At 45.5% G+C, this 13,775-nt stretch overlaps 1 pseudogene; it reads right to left on the reverse strand.

Moving 5' to 3' along the window:
* Positions 1-1,268: 1,268 nt before the first annotated feature.
* Positions 1,269-1,684, reverse strand: LOC113899353 (annotated as a pseudogene).
* Between the last annotated feature and the right edge of the window lie 12,091 nt (positions 1,685-13,775).

The raw sequence follows: 13,775 nt of genomic DNA on the forward strand, positions 1-13,775 counted from the left end.
AATAGTTAAAAAATTGCATCAGGTGGTGGGTTTGGGATGTTCATTGCACTATTTCTTTTTTAATGCTTTCCTGTGTATTTAAACATTTTCATAGTAAAAAGCTGGAAAAAACTAGATCTGTTTATATAATTATGAGACATCTAGGAATGCTTCGGAAATTATAAAAGAAGAAAGTCAGTCAGTCATGGGGAAGGACACAGTAGCTGTTTGAATTAAAAGCAGACAGTTGTTGCCTTCTGTTGTTTTTCCTCATGGACAGCGGGAATTGCTCGTGTGTGACAGGAAGTATTTAGGTCGGAGAGTACAGGAGGGTATGACTTTTTGTAGGAGACTCTGCAGTCCATTCTAAAGGAGATCAGTCCTGGGTGTTCATTGAAGGGACTGATGCTAAAGCTGAAACTCCAATACTTTGGCCACCTCATGTGAAGAGTTGACTCATTGGAAAAGACCCTGATGCTGGGAGGGATTGAGGGCAGGAGGAGAAGGGGATAACAGAGGATGAGATGGCTAGATGGCATCACTGACTTGATGGACATGAGTTTGAGTGTACTCTGGGAGTTGGTGATAGACAGGGAGGCCAGGCGTGCTGCGATTCATGGAGTCGCAAATAGTTGGACACAACTGAGTGACTGAACTGAACTGACTGGTGCAGCTACTTCCCCTTGCTTGTCTTTAAGAGCTACAGGTGTAGCATGGTGCAAGCGAGATGACTATCCCTTTGGCTGGAGGGAGGAGACAGAGAATAGTTTCTCAAACAGATTCAGGAGCAGCTGCAACTCACAGAACTATACAGGGTTAGTAGGATGGTGTCCAGTAGGGTTCCCAGGTGGCGCTAGTGGTAAAGAACTCAACTGCCAATGTAGGAGATGTAAGAGATGTGGGTTTGAAGCCCTGGGTTGGGAAGATCCCCTGGAAGAGAGCATGGCACCCCACTCCAGTATTTTTGCCTGGAAAATACCATGGACAGAGGAGCCTGGCGGGCAACAGTCCATAGGGTTACAAAGAGTCGGACATGACCAAAGCAACTTAGCACACATGTCCAGGTATAAATTAAGTTCTGCCTATACAGTGGACCTGGTGAGCTCCATAGGTTCCCTCTGTGGTAAAGGTTCTGCCTTGCATCTTGCCCAGAGCAATTCCATTAGAACTTTTTTTTTTTTTTTGGGGGGGGGGGACAGAATAAAATAAGTTTTACTTTTATATTCAACTGCTTTCCCTCAGATGGTTGCACAATAATGGGTAGTTGGTGGGACGTGAATCAGATCATCTTTAGACAGCATTTTCAGCACAATCTTTATACAGAACAAAATACATTTCTCCACATTGTACTCAATGCAGCAGAGCCCAGACTCTGGGGCTGTTGTTTTTAATCCTCAGTGGAGACTTCAGGCTTTGCTACTTAGCACATTCTCCAGGGCTCTAGTTACCTGATCAGCACTGAAGTTGTTCAGAGAGACATTCTTCTCTTGGCCAAATGCGTAGCGGGCCCAGAGCTTGGGCTGCACATCCGAGCACTCGCGGATTAGGATGGGCAGGTCGGGATTCGCTTTCTTCAGCTCCACATAGCGTTTCTCAATGAAGTCCCTGACGCCCTGGCTGCCAGGCGAGCGCTGGCACAAATGGATACGAATTTCACGAAGACCCAATTTGCCTCGGACCCCAGAATCGCTGCAGCCGCCGCCATCGCGGCTAGTACTCAATCATCCGCTCCATTAGAACTTTAAGCACAAGGCAGGGAGGGGCCCTGGAGTTCATGGAGCCCAGGTTATTACTCTTCTGGGAAAGGTCAGTTCACACCAACCTAGCACTTAACAAAAGTAGGGGATTTACCATCAGAGAAACAGACTTTAAGACATCGGTCAGGCAAATTTCCCTGACAGTAAAAAGTCATGCACACAAAAAAGAGTTGGTGCCCACTATATCCAGAGCTATACTGAGACTATTCAGACTTTAGGGTCGTTTCCAGAGTGCCACGCATGATAACATCTAGGGGAGTGGGTTCTGGATTCTGACCTGAATTTAAATCCTGACTCTTCCAGCAATATGTAACTTTGGAAGCAAGCGCCTTATTAGTCCGTATGCCTCCGTCTTCTTGGTGGATTGAGTATCATGATAACAGCACCTAACTCATAGGGTCTGCTTGGAGGATTCAAGGAAACATGTGAAGCACTTGGAACAGCACATAAAAAATGTTCAATTAATGTTCACTTTTATTATTTAGCTTAGTTGTGTTGCATCCTCTTTGACAAGCCACATGCTCTTCATTTTGTGGTCACTTGGCTACCTTAAACAGAACAAGTTCTCAGGGCTGAGAAACAGCTACTCTTGGATCTTCCTGATCACCCAGCTGCAGAGGGTTTCCAGACTCTCAGGAGCTTCTTGCCTTTTTAGGTTCATCAAAACCATTACATTCTCCAGACAGAAAAGGCGAAATAGAGGCTTTCCTGGTGGCTCAGATGGTAAAAAAATCTGCCTGCAATTTGGGAGACCTGGGTTTGATCCCTTCGTTGGAAAGATCCCGTGGAGGAGGGCATGGCAACACACTCCAGTATTCTTGCCTGGAGAGTCCCCATGGACAGAGAAACCTGCAGGGGCCCATGTGGTTGCAAAGAGTCAGACATGAGAGACTAAGCACAGCATAGCACATAGGTGGAATCTAAAAATAAATGATACAAACGAACTTACTTACAAAACAGACTCCCAGACTTAGAAAATGAAGTTACGGTTGCTGGGGGAAAGGACTAGTTGGGGACTTTGGGAAGGTCGTGTACATACACAGCTATGTTTACAATGGATAACCAACAAGGAGTTACTGTATAGCACATGGAACTCTGCTGAATGTTATGTGCCAGCCTGGATGGGAGGGAGTTTGGGGGAGAATGGATAAATGTATACTTATGGCTGAATCCCTTGGCTGTTGACCTGAAACTGCCACAACATTGTTAACTGGCTGTACCTCAATACAAAAGAAGAAGTGAAAGCTTGGAAAAACAAACCAAAACATAACAGTCTCAGCTGAGAGGACTCTGACCCTTGCTCTTGGGTTCTGTGGGTGAGGGAGCAAGTGCACCATCCCATGGCAATGGCCTTGGAATCTGTCCTCCTGCCTTTTCCTTCTGAGCTATGGGTGTAATTGTGGGTCATGAGATTCACTTAGCGCAACCACAGACGGCCCCAGGGGTCCTGCTAGATTATCCTTCATCTGCATTCAGGAATAATATCCCTAAAAAGGCCTTGGTATAAGCCATTTTGGGGGAGACTTTGTGACTCCATGTGTCTGTGGTACATAGATGTGTTTGGATGGTTTTCCAATTTCTATGGAATTTTGAAACTTGGAACCCTAAGTGCTGATTCACTGAGGGAAACTTCTCCCTCTCTGGAGTGATGGTGTGAGGTTTCTCTGGAGGCTCATTACAGCACTGTGATAACAAGGCCCCAGCTACCTCAAATCCCTTGGCTGTTGATTGCTCTAACTTTCAAGCTGGAAGTTTGCCCTTTCATCCCCCTGTTGCAGAGCATAGTAACTTTGGAAAAGTTGAATGAGTCTGGTTGACAGAGTGAGGGGAAAATGGTAGGCAAGGCCCTTTCAAGGGTGGAGCAGTGGGGTTATGAGCATGGGCATTGTGTGACTGTGATGGGCAGGACTGGACCACACTCAAAGAGCTGCAAGATAATTCCCCTCTGTCCCTTTCCTAGAAATCTCTGCCTGTCCCTGTTCCTGTTCAATGAGCTTGCCCCACCCTGAGTGGGCTTCTCAAAACCTGGGCCCAATTCTAGGTGTGGGCCCCCATACTTATGGCCTTTCTCTGTTCAATGTCACCTCTTTAGATGGGCTTTTCCTGCTCATCTTATTTAAGACAGACCCTCTTCCCTTTTCTGTCCCCTTACTCTGCTTATTTTTTTTCTTTTAATTTTTTATTGCAAGGTATTGGCTTTACAACATTGTGCTGGTTTCTGCCATACATCAACATGAATCAGCCACAGGTGTACATTTGTCTCCTCCCTCTTGAACCCCCTCCCATCTCCCACTACTTATTTAGTTTTATTCATAACCCTACCTGATATTTTATTTATGTATTTATATTTGTCTGTCTTCCCTCAGTTCAGTTCAGTTCAGTTCAGTCGCTCAGTCATGTCTGACTCTTTGCAGCCCCATGGACTGTAGTACGCCAGGCTTCCCTGTTCATCACCAACTCCCGGAGCTTGCTCCAACTCACGTCCATTGAATCGGTGATGCCATCCAACCATCTCATCCTCTGTTGTCAGGGTCTTTTCCAATGAGTCGGTTCTTTAAATCAGGTGGCCAAAGTATTGGAGTTTCAGCTTCAGCATCAGTCCATCTAATGAATATTCAGGACTGAGTTCCTTTAGGATTGACTGGTTGGATCTCCTTGCAGTGCAAGGGACTCTCAAGAGTCTTCTCTAACACCACAGTTTAGAAGCATCAATTCTTTGGCACTCAACTTTCTTTATAGTCCAACTCTCACATCCATACATGACTACTGGAAAAACCATAGCTTTGACTAGATGGACCTTTGTTGGCAAAGTAATGTCTCTGCTTTTCCCTACTAGAAGGAAAATTCTGTGGGGGCACAGATGGGTGTGTTCATCATTGTGTACTTAGAACAGGGTTGGCATCGAGGAGGTGCTAAGTAGGCATTTTTAAATGAAAATAAGAAAGCAAAACACCTCTTTCCCAGAGGAGCTGTTGCATGGAGGAGAGTAGCTGTTGGGTAGGGGTGGAAGGGGAGATGTACATTTCTTGCAGCATTTTTCAGGAGCTTTGGGTATGGGATTCAGGAGTGCCTTTTGAGAAAGGGATATGAGGCATGAGAAAACTAAGGGTGAGTCATTTAAACCAATTCCCATCCTCTTGGGATGATTGACCTCTCTTTGAGAATGATACCAGTTAACTTGAGTTGTCTTCAGCACCTTTGGTTGTTCCGATGAGATGAGCTTAATACGTGCTCATCTTTGGGCCTCAGAAATGGGACCTAAAGTGATCTGAAGTATGGAGGATGAATACTCAAGAAGATAGGCTTGATTCTAGCCAGACAGGACCACTTCTTGTTTAAAGCCCAATTGTGGGCTTCCTTGGAGGCTCAGTGGTAAAGAATCCGCCTACCAGTGTCAGAAACATGAGTTCAATCCCTGATCTGGAAACATCCCACATGCCACAGGGCAACGAGCCTGTGTGCCACAACTATAGAGCCTGTGCTCTAGAGTCTGGGAGCTGCAACTACTGAGCCATGTGCCACAAATACTGAAGCCAGTGTGCCCTAGAGGCCATGCTCTGCAACAAGAGAAGACACTGCAATGGGAAGCCCTTGCAAGCAATTAGAGACGTCCCCACTCTCCACAACTAGAGAAAGCCCATAAGCAACAATGAAGACCCAGCACAACCATAAATAAATAAATAAAATTATTTAGAGCACAATTGCCTTTGGTCTTCCTGCTTTTGCTTCTGCCATTTCTCCCAACAAGAGTGCCCTTCCTGCTGCTCCTCCCCCTTTCCAACTGCTACCCTCTCTTCTAGACTAAGTTCAAATTCTTTTGTGAAGCTTTCCCAGCCATCATGGGGAAGAGCAAACTTTCCTTCCTCTAAACTCCTTTAAGTCTTACTATTCATGCATTCATGACATTTCAGTTCAGTTGCTCAGTCGTGTCCGACTCTGCGACACCATGGACTGCAGCACGCCAGGCCTCCTTGTCCATCACCAACACCCAGAACCTACTCAAACTCATGTCCATCGCATCAGTGATGCCATCCAACCATCTCATCCTCTGTCATCCCCTTCTCCTCCCACCTTCAATCTTTCCCAGGATCAGGGTCCTTTCCAATGACTCAGTTCTTCACATCAGGTGGCCAGAGTATTGGAGTTTCAGGTTCAGTATCAGTCCTTCCAATGAATATTTAGGACTGATTTCCTTTAGGATGGACTGGTTGGATCTCCTTGCATCCAAGGGACTCTCAAGAGTCTTCTCCAACACCACAGTTCAAAAGCATCAATTTCTCGGCACTCAGCTTTCTTTATGGTCCAACTCCCACACCCATACATGACCACTGGAAAAACCATAGCTTTGACTAGATGGACCTTTGTTGGCAAAGTAATGTCTCTGCTTTTTAATAAGCTGTCTAGGTTGGTCATAACTTTTCTTCCAAGGAGCAAGCATCTTTTAATTTCATGGCTGCTGTCACCATCTGCAGTGATTTTGGAGCCCCCAAAAATAAAGTCTCTCAGTGTTTCCATTGTTTTCCCATCTATTTGCCTGAAGTGATGGGAACAGATGCCATGATCTTAGTTTTCTGAATATTGAGTTTTAAGCCAACTTTTCACTCTCCTCTTTCACTTTCATCAGGAGGCTCTAGTTCTTCTTCGCTTCCTGCCATAAGGGTGGTGTCATCTGGATATCTGAGGTTACTGATATTTCTCCTGACAATCTTGATTCCAGCTTGTGCTTCATCCAGCCCAGCATTTCACACGATGTACTCTTCATATAAGTTAAATAAGTTGGGTGAGAACATACAGCCTTGACATACTCCTTTCCCGATTTGGAACCAGTCTGTTGTTCCATGTCCAGTTCTAACTGTTGCTTCTTGACCTGCATACAGATTTCTCAGGAAGCAGGTCAGGTATTCCCATCCCTTTAAGAATTTTCCACAGTTTATTGTGATCCACACAGTCAAAGGCTTTGGCATAGTCAATAAAGCAGAAGTAGATCTTTTTTATGGAACTCTTGCTTTTTCAATAATCCAGCAGATGTTGGCAATTTGATCTCTGGTTCCTCTGCCTTTTCTAAAACCAGCTTGAACATCTGGAAGTTCATGGTTCATGTAGTGCTGAAGCCTGGCTTGGAGAGTTTTGAGCATTACTTTGCTAGCGTGTGAGATGAGTGCAATTGTGTGGTAGTTAGAACATTCTTTGGCACTCCCTTTCTTTGGCATTGGGATGAAAACTGACCTTTTCCAGTCCTGTGGACACTGCTGAGTTTTCCAAATTTGCTGGCACATTGAGTGCATCACTTTCACAGCATCATCTTTTAGGATTTGAAATAGCTCAACTGAAATTCCATCACCTCCACTAACTTTGTTCATAGTGATGCTTCCTAACGCTCACTTGACTTCATATTCAAGGATGTCTGGCTCTAGGTGAGTGATTACACCATCGTGGTTATCTGGGTCATGAAGATCTTTTTTGTATAAAGAATACACAGACAAACTATACAAAAAAGATCTTCATGACCCAGATAACCACGATGGTGTGATCTTCTGTGTATTCTTGGGCTTTCCTGATAGTTCACTTGGTAAAGAATCTGCCTGCAATGTGGGAGACCCCGGTTCAATTCCTGGGTTGGGAAGATCCCCTGGAGAATGGATAGGCTACCCACTCCAGTGTTCTTGGGCTTCCATTGTGGCTCAGATGGTAAAGAGTCCGCCTGCAGTGCTGGAGACCTGGGTTTGATCCCTGGGTTGGGAGATCCCCTGGAGAAGGGAAAGGCTACCCACTCCATTATTCTTCCCTGGAGAATTCCATGGACAGTCCATGGGGTCACAAAGAGTTGGACACGATCGAGCGACTTTCACTTTCACTCTGTATTCTTGCCCCTCTTAATATCTTCTGCTTCTGTTAGGTCCATACCATTATTGTCCTTTACTGTGCTCATCTCTGCATGAAATGTTCCCTTGGTATCTCTAATTTTCTTGAAGAGATCTCTAGTCTTTCCCATTCTGTTGTTTTCCTCTATTTCTTTGCATTGATCACTGAGGAAGGCTTTCTTATCTCTCCTTGCTATTCTTTGGAACTCTGCATTCAAATCGGTATATCTTTCCTTTTTTCCTTTGCCTTTAGCTTCTCTTCTTTTTTCAGCTATTTGTAGGGCCTCCTCAGACAACAGTTTTGTCTTTTTGCATTTCTTTTTCTTGGGGATGGTCTTGATCACTGCCTTCTTTACAATGTCATGAACTTCTGTCCATAGTTCTTCAGGCACTCTCTCAGATCTAATCCCTTAAATCTATTTGTCACTTCCAATGTATAATTGTAAGGGATTTGATTTAGATCATACCTGAATGGTCTAGTGGTTTTCCCTACTTTCTTCAGTTTAGATCTGATTTGGCAATAAGGAGTTCATGATCAATGGCACCCCACTCCAGTACTCTTGCCTGGAAAATCCCATGGATGGAGGAGCCTGGTAGGCTGCAGTCCATGGGGTCGCTAAGAGTTGGACACGACTGAGCGACTTCACTTTGACTTTTCACTTTCATGCATTGGAGAAGGAAATGGCAACCCACTCCAGTGTTCTTGCCTGGAGAATCCCAGGGACAGGAGAGCCTGGTGGGTTGCCGTCTATGGGGTTGCAGAGAGTCGGACACGACTGAAGTGACTTAGCAGCAGTTCATGATCTGAGCCACAGTCAGCTCCCGGTCTTGGTTTTGCTGACAGTATAGAGCTTCTCTTCTTTTTGGCTGCAAAGAATATAATCAATCTGATTTTGGTATTGACCATTTGGTGATGTCCATGTGTAGAGTCTTCTCTTGTGTCGTTGGAAGAGGGTGTTTGGTATGACTGGTGAGTTCTCTTGGCAAAACTCTGTTAGCCTTTGACATGCTTCATTTTGTACTCCAAAGCCAAATTTGCCTGTTACTCCAGGTATCTCTTGACTTCCTACTTTTGCATTCCAGTGCCTTATAATGAAGAGGACATCTTTTTTGGGTGTTCTAGTAGATCTTGTAGGTCTTCATAGCACTGTTCAGCTTCAGCTTCTTCAGCGTTACTGGTCAGGGCATAGACTTGGATTACTGTGATGGATACCATGAATGGTTTGCCTTGGAAATGAACAGAGATCATTCTGTCGTTTTTGAGATTGCATACAAGTACTGCATTTCAGACTCTTTTGTTGACCATGATGGCTACTCCATTTCTTCTAAGGGATTCCTGCCCACAGTAGTAGATATAATGGTCATCTGAGTTAAATTCACCCATTCCAGTCCATTTTAGTTCACTGATTCCTAGAATGTCGACGTTCACTCCTGCCATCTCCTGTTTGACCACTTCCAATTTGCCTTGATTCATGGACCTGACATTCCAGGTTCCTATGCAATATTGCTCTTTACAGCATTGGACTTTACTTCCATCACCTGTCACATCCACAACTGGGTGTTGTATTTGTTTTGGTTCCATCTCTTCATTCTTTCTGGAGTTATTTCTCCACTGATCTCCAGTAGCATATTGAGCACCTACTGACCTGGGGAGTTCATCTTTCAGTGTCCTATCTTTTTGCCTTTTCATGCTGTTCATGGGGTTCTCAAGGCAAGAATACTGAAGTGGTTTGCTATTCCCTTCTCCAGTGGACCATGTTTTGTCAGAACTCTCCGCCTTGACTCGTCTGTCTTGGGTAGCCCTACACGACATGGCTCATACTTTCAGTGAGCTAGACAAGGCTGTGGTCCACGTGATCAGTTTGGTTAGTTTTCTGTGATTGTGGTTTTCGTTCTGCCTGCCCTCTGATGGATAAGGATAAGAGGCTTATGGAAACTTCCTGATGGGAGAGACTGACTGAGGGGGAAACTGGGTCTTGTTCTGATGGGTAGGGCCATGTTCAGTAAATCTTTAATCCAGTTCTCTGTTGATGGGCTGGGCTGTGTTCCCTCCCTGTTGCTTGAGCTGAGGCCAAACAATGGTGAAGGTAATGAAGATGATGGCAACCTCCTTCAAAAGGTCCAATGCACGCACTGCTGCACACAGTGCCCCCGACCCTGCAGCAGGCCACTGCCGATCTGTGCCTCAGCTGGAGCCTCCTGGACACTCATGGGCATGTCTGGGTCAGTTTCTTGTGGGGTCACTGCTTCTTTCTCCTGGGTCCTGGTGGGCACAAGGTTTTGTTTGTGCCCTCCTAGAGTCTGTTTCCTCAGTTCTGTGTAAGTTCTGGCAACTCTATGGTGGGGTTAATGGCGACCTCCTCCAAGAGGGTTTATGCCATACCCAGGTCTGCTGCACCCAGAGCCCCTGTGGCAGGCCACTGCTGACCCGTACCTCTGCAGGAGACACTCAGACACAGTTCTGGCTCAGTTTCTGTGGGTTGGGCATGCATTTCATGCCCTTCCCAGGTCTGAGCATCTCAGGCGACCAGGTGCCTGGTGAGCGCACTGTCCCAGGAGGGCTGTGTCTCAATCACCTCCCCAGTCCTGGCCGCTCTGTTTCCCTGGTGTGCTGCGAGAGTGCTGTCTCAGGTGTGCTGTCTCCTTTGAAGAGCAAATCTCAGGCTGCTACCATCCTGGCAGATGTCAACCATCCAGGATCTCAGGAAGATGTAGTTAGCAGCTGGGAGCCTGCTCACAGTTTGGTGAAAGTGAAAGTGAAGTCGCTCAGTCGTGTCCGACTCTTTGCGACCCGGTGGACTGTAGCCCTCCAGGCTGCTCCGTCCATGGGATTCTCCAGGCAAGAATACTAGAGTGGGTTGCCATTTCCTTCTCCGGGGGATCTTCCCTACCCAGGGGTCAAACCCAGGTCTCCCACATTGCAGGCAGACGCTTTAACCTCTGAGCCACAGTTTGGTGGAAGATGCCATCTCTGGAGCTGAGATGTAGTAGCCCCTTGCCTTCCGGCTCTGGCTGTCACAAGCCTGCCTCTCTGCCTTTGGGTGGGGAGGGTCTAGTACTAAGCTGGATAGCTTTCCTTTGGTATTTGCTCAATCCTTTGTTCTGTGAGCAGGCCAGGCTGTGTTAGGTTGTTAGATGAGAGCCTTTTTCGGAAAATTCTCTTTTCCAAAGTTGCAGTTAGGCGTGTATTCTGTAGGGTTTTTTTTTTTCCTCTCCCAAGTATGTGATGTTGCCTTCTGAGATTCCAAAACTCCCCACAGACCCGCCTGTGAGAGGGTTTCCTATTGTGTGGAAACTTCTCCTCCTTCATGACTCCCTCCCCAGGTCTCCATCCATCACTCTTTTGTCTCTCTTTTTGTCTTTTCTATTTTGTTCTACCTCCTTGTGAAGAGAATGGGCTGCCTTTCTGGGAGCCTGGTGTCCTCCGCCAGTGTTCAGAAGTTGTTTTGTGGAAGTTACTCAGCATTCAGATGATCTTTTGATGAATTTTTGGGGGAGAAAGTGGTCTCCCCTCCCTACTCCTCCACCATCTTGACTCAGCAGTGACATTTGGCCAGGAACAATTTGGGGGCAACTCAAGGACTAACTAACTTACTAACTAGCTAACTAACTAACTGAAGTCTTTGGCTTCTCGAGTCTTTGAAAGTCATCCTTCCTTTGGTGCTTAAGATCACAAGTGCCCAAGCTCAGACCCTGCTCCACAACTGAAAGTTCAGCTATGGACTGGTTCCCCGCCCATGTAATTCCCAGAGAACGCTTACACTTTCCTGCTGGTTCTGGAGTTCTGCTAGGCCATCTTGTGACCAGCTTCTTCAGCTGCTCCCACTTTCCCCATACCTCCTCACCCCCAGTGCAGATGAAGGCCCCTCTATTATCTGTCCAAGCACATCAGAGACCACCTATAGTACCTACCAAAACTTTGGGAAATGAAGGAATTCTAGTATAGGAAAGAGGGAGGAAAATCCCATAGAACAAGATACAGGAAGTTATTAGTGTCAACCAGCCACCTACCTACACAGGCTATTTTTTTCTTCTGTACTTTCCTCATCTCATTCTGCTCCCACCTGGCCATAAACCTACATTTTGCCATATAGTACCCTTACCTATATCTCTCTCTGTTTCTTTCATCTCTGGGTGCAGGATTCTGATCTTTGAGACCCAGGAAGAAGGTAAAACCCCATTTTAACCTCATACTCACTTCCCAGGATACATCTTATTCTGCAGAGACAGATCTCATTCCATAATGCAAGCTGTTTCTATGTCACGAAGGAGAGCGGTGTAGCTCTATCTGTCTTAAGTCATTGTTTTGGCTTTGCTGCTGTTAACGCGAGTGTATGTTCCTCGGTTTTTTGTCTCGTCACAACAAAGATTTGGAGCAACGGACATTAAAGCCCTCGGCGCTCACAACTCTCGGGTCTTGGACAAACCATGCTACAGCTCTTAGGCAAATCAGTGTTACAGTTCTATTTTATTTAGAAGATAGCAGGAGAGTGAGAAAGAGAGAGAGAGAGAGAGAGAGAGAAAAGAGCGCACGCACGTGGCAGAGAGAGTCCGAGAGAAAGCGCTTTGGCTCCTCCTTTTATATGTTTTTTTCCTCCACCTGGGCCTGCCCTATGCAAATTAGGCTTAGCCAGGAGTGCTGTTTGTTCTGCCTGAAGTCTTCACTCTGGTCCTCGGACCTTCCTTTGACCTTCCTTGTCTTTTAGCCACTGCCATTTTGGACTCCTTTTCCCTATTCTACCTACCTAACACTGCCATAAAGCCATTGAAATGTTTTCCCAAACAAATATACGCTCTTCCCAAAATTGAATCTGAAAATTGCTGATAATTTTTAAATAAATTATTCTGGCTTTTAGACATTACATATTCAAAACTCTGAGGATTCTATCTCATTAGAACCCTCCAGTACACTTTTGTTTCTTTAACTGTCTTTGTACCTTACAGAAATTAGCAGAATAGTAAAGCATCTCAGTTCAGTTCAGTTCAGTCGCTCAGTCGTGTCTGACTCTTTGCGACCCCATGAATTGCAGAACTCCAGGCCTCCCTGTCCATCATCAACTCCCAGAGTTCACCCAAACTCATGTGAATCAAGTTGGTGATGCCATCCAGCCATCTCATCCTCTGTTGTCCTCTTCTCCTCCTGCCCCCAATCCCTCCCAGCATTAGGGTCTTTTCCAATGAGTCAACTCTTCATGAGGTGGCCAAAGTACTGGAGTTTCAACTTCAGTATCAGTCCTTCCAATGAATACCCAGGACTGGTCTCCTTTAGGATGGACTGATTGGATCTTCCTTGCAGTCCAAGGGACTCTCAAGAGTCTTCTCCAATACCACAGTTCAAAAGCATCAATTCTTTGGCACTCAGCTTTCTTCACAGTCCAACTCTCACATTCATATATGACCACTGGAAAAACCATAGCCTTGACTAGATGGACCTTTGTTGGCAAAGTAATGTCTCTGCTTTTCAATATGCTATCTAGGTTGGTCATAACTTTCCTTCCAAGGAGTAAGCGTCTTTTAATTTCATGGGTGCAATCACCATCTGTAGTGATTTTGGAGCCCCCCAAAATAAAGTCTGATAGTGTTTCCACTGTTTCCCCATCTATTTCCCATAAAGTGATGGGACCAGATGCCATGATCTTCGTTTTCTGAATGTTGAGCTTTAAGCCAACTTTTTCACTCTCCTCTTTCACTTTCATTAAGAGGCTTTCTAGTTCCTCTTCACTTTCTGCCATAAGGGTGGTGTCATCTGCATATCTGAGGTTATTGATATTTCTTCTGGCAGTCTTGATTCCAGCTTGTGTTTCTTCCAGTCCAGCGTTTCTCATGATGTACTCTGCATATAAGTTAAATAAGCAGGGTGACAATATACAGCCTTGACGTACTCCCTTTCCTATTTGGAACCAGTCTGTTGTTCCATGTCCAGTTCTAACTGTTGCTTCCTGACATGCATATACGTTTCTCAAGAGGCAGGTCAGGTGGTCTGGTATTCCCATCTCTTGAAGAATTTTCCACAGTTTATTGTGATCCACACAGTCAAAGGCTTTGGCATAGTCAGTAAAGTAGAAGTAGATGTTTTTCTGGAACTCCCTTCCTTTTTCGATGATCCAGCGGATGTTGGCAATTTGATCTCTGGTTCCTCTGCCTTTTCTAAAACCAGCTTGAACATCAGGAAGTTCAC

This window comes from Bos indicus x Bos taurus, chromosome 10 (assembly GCF_003369695.1).
Source record: "Bos indicus x Bos taurus breed Angus x Brahman F1 hybrid chromosome 10, Bos_hybrid_MaternalHap_v2.0, whole genome shotgun sequence".
NCBI classification, from domain to species: domain Eukaryota; kingdom Metazoa; phylum Chordata; class Mammalia; order Artiodactyla; family Bovidae; genus Bos; species Bos indicus x Bos taurus.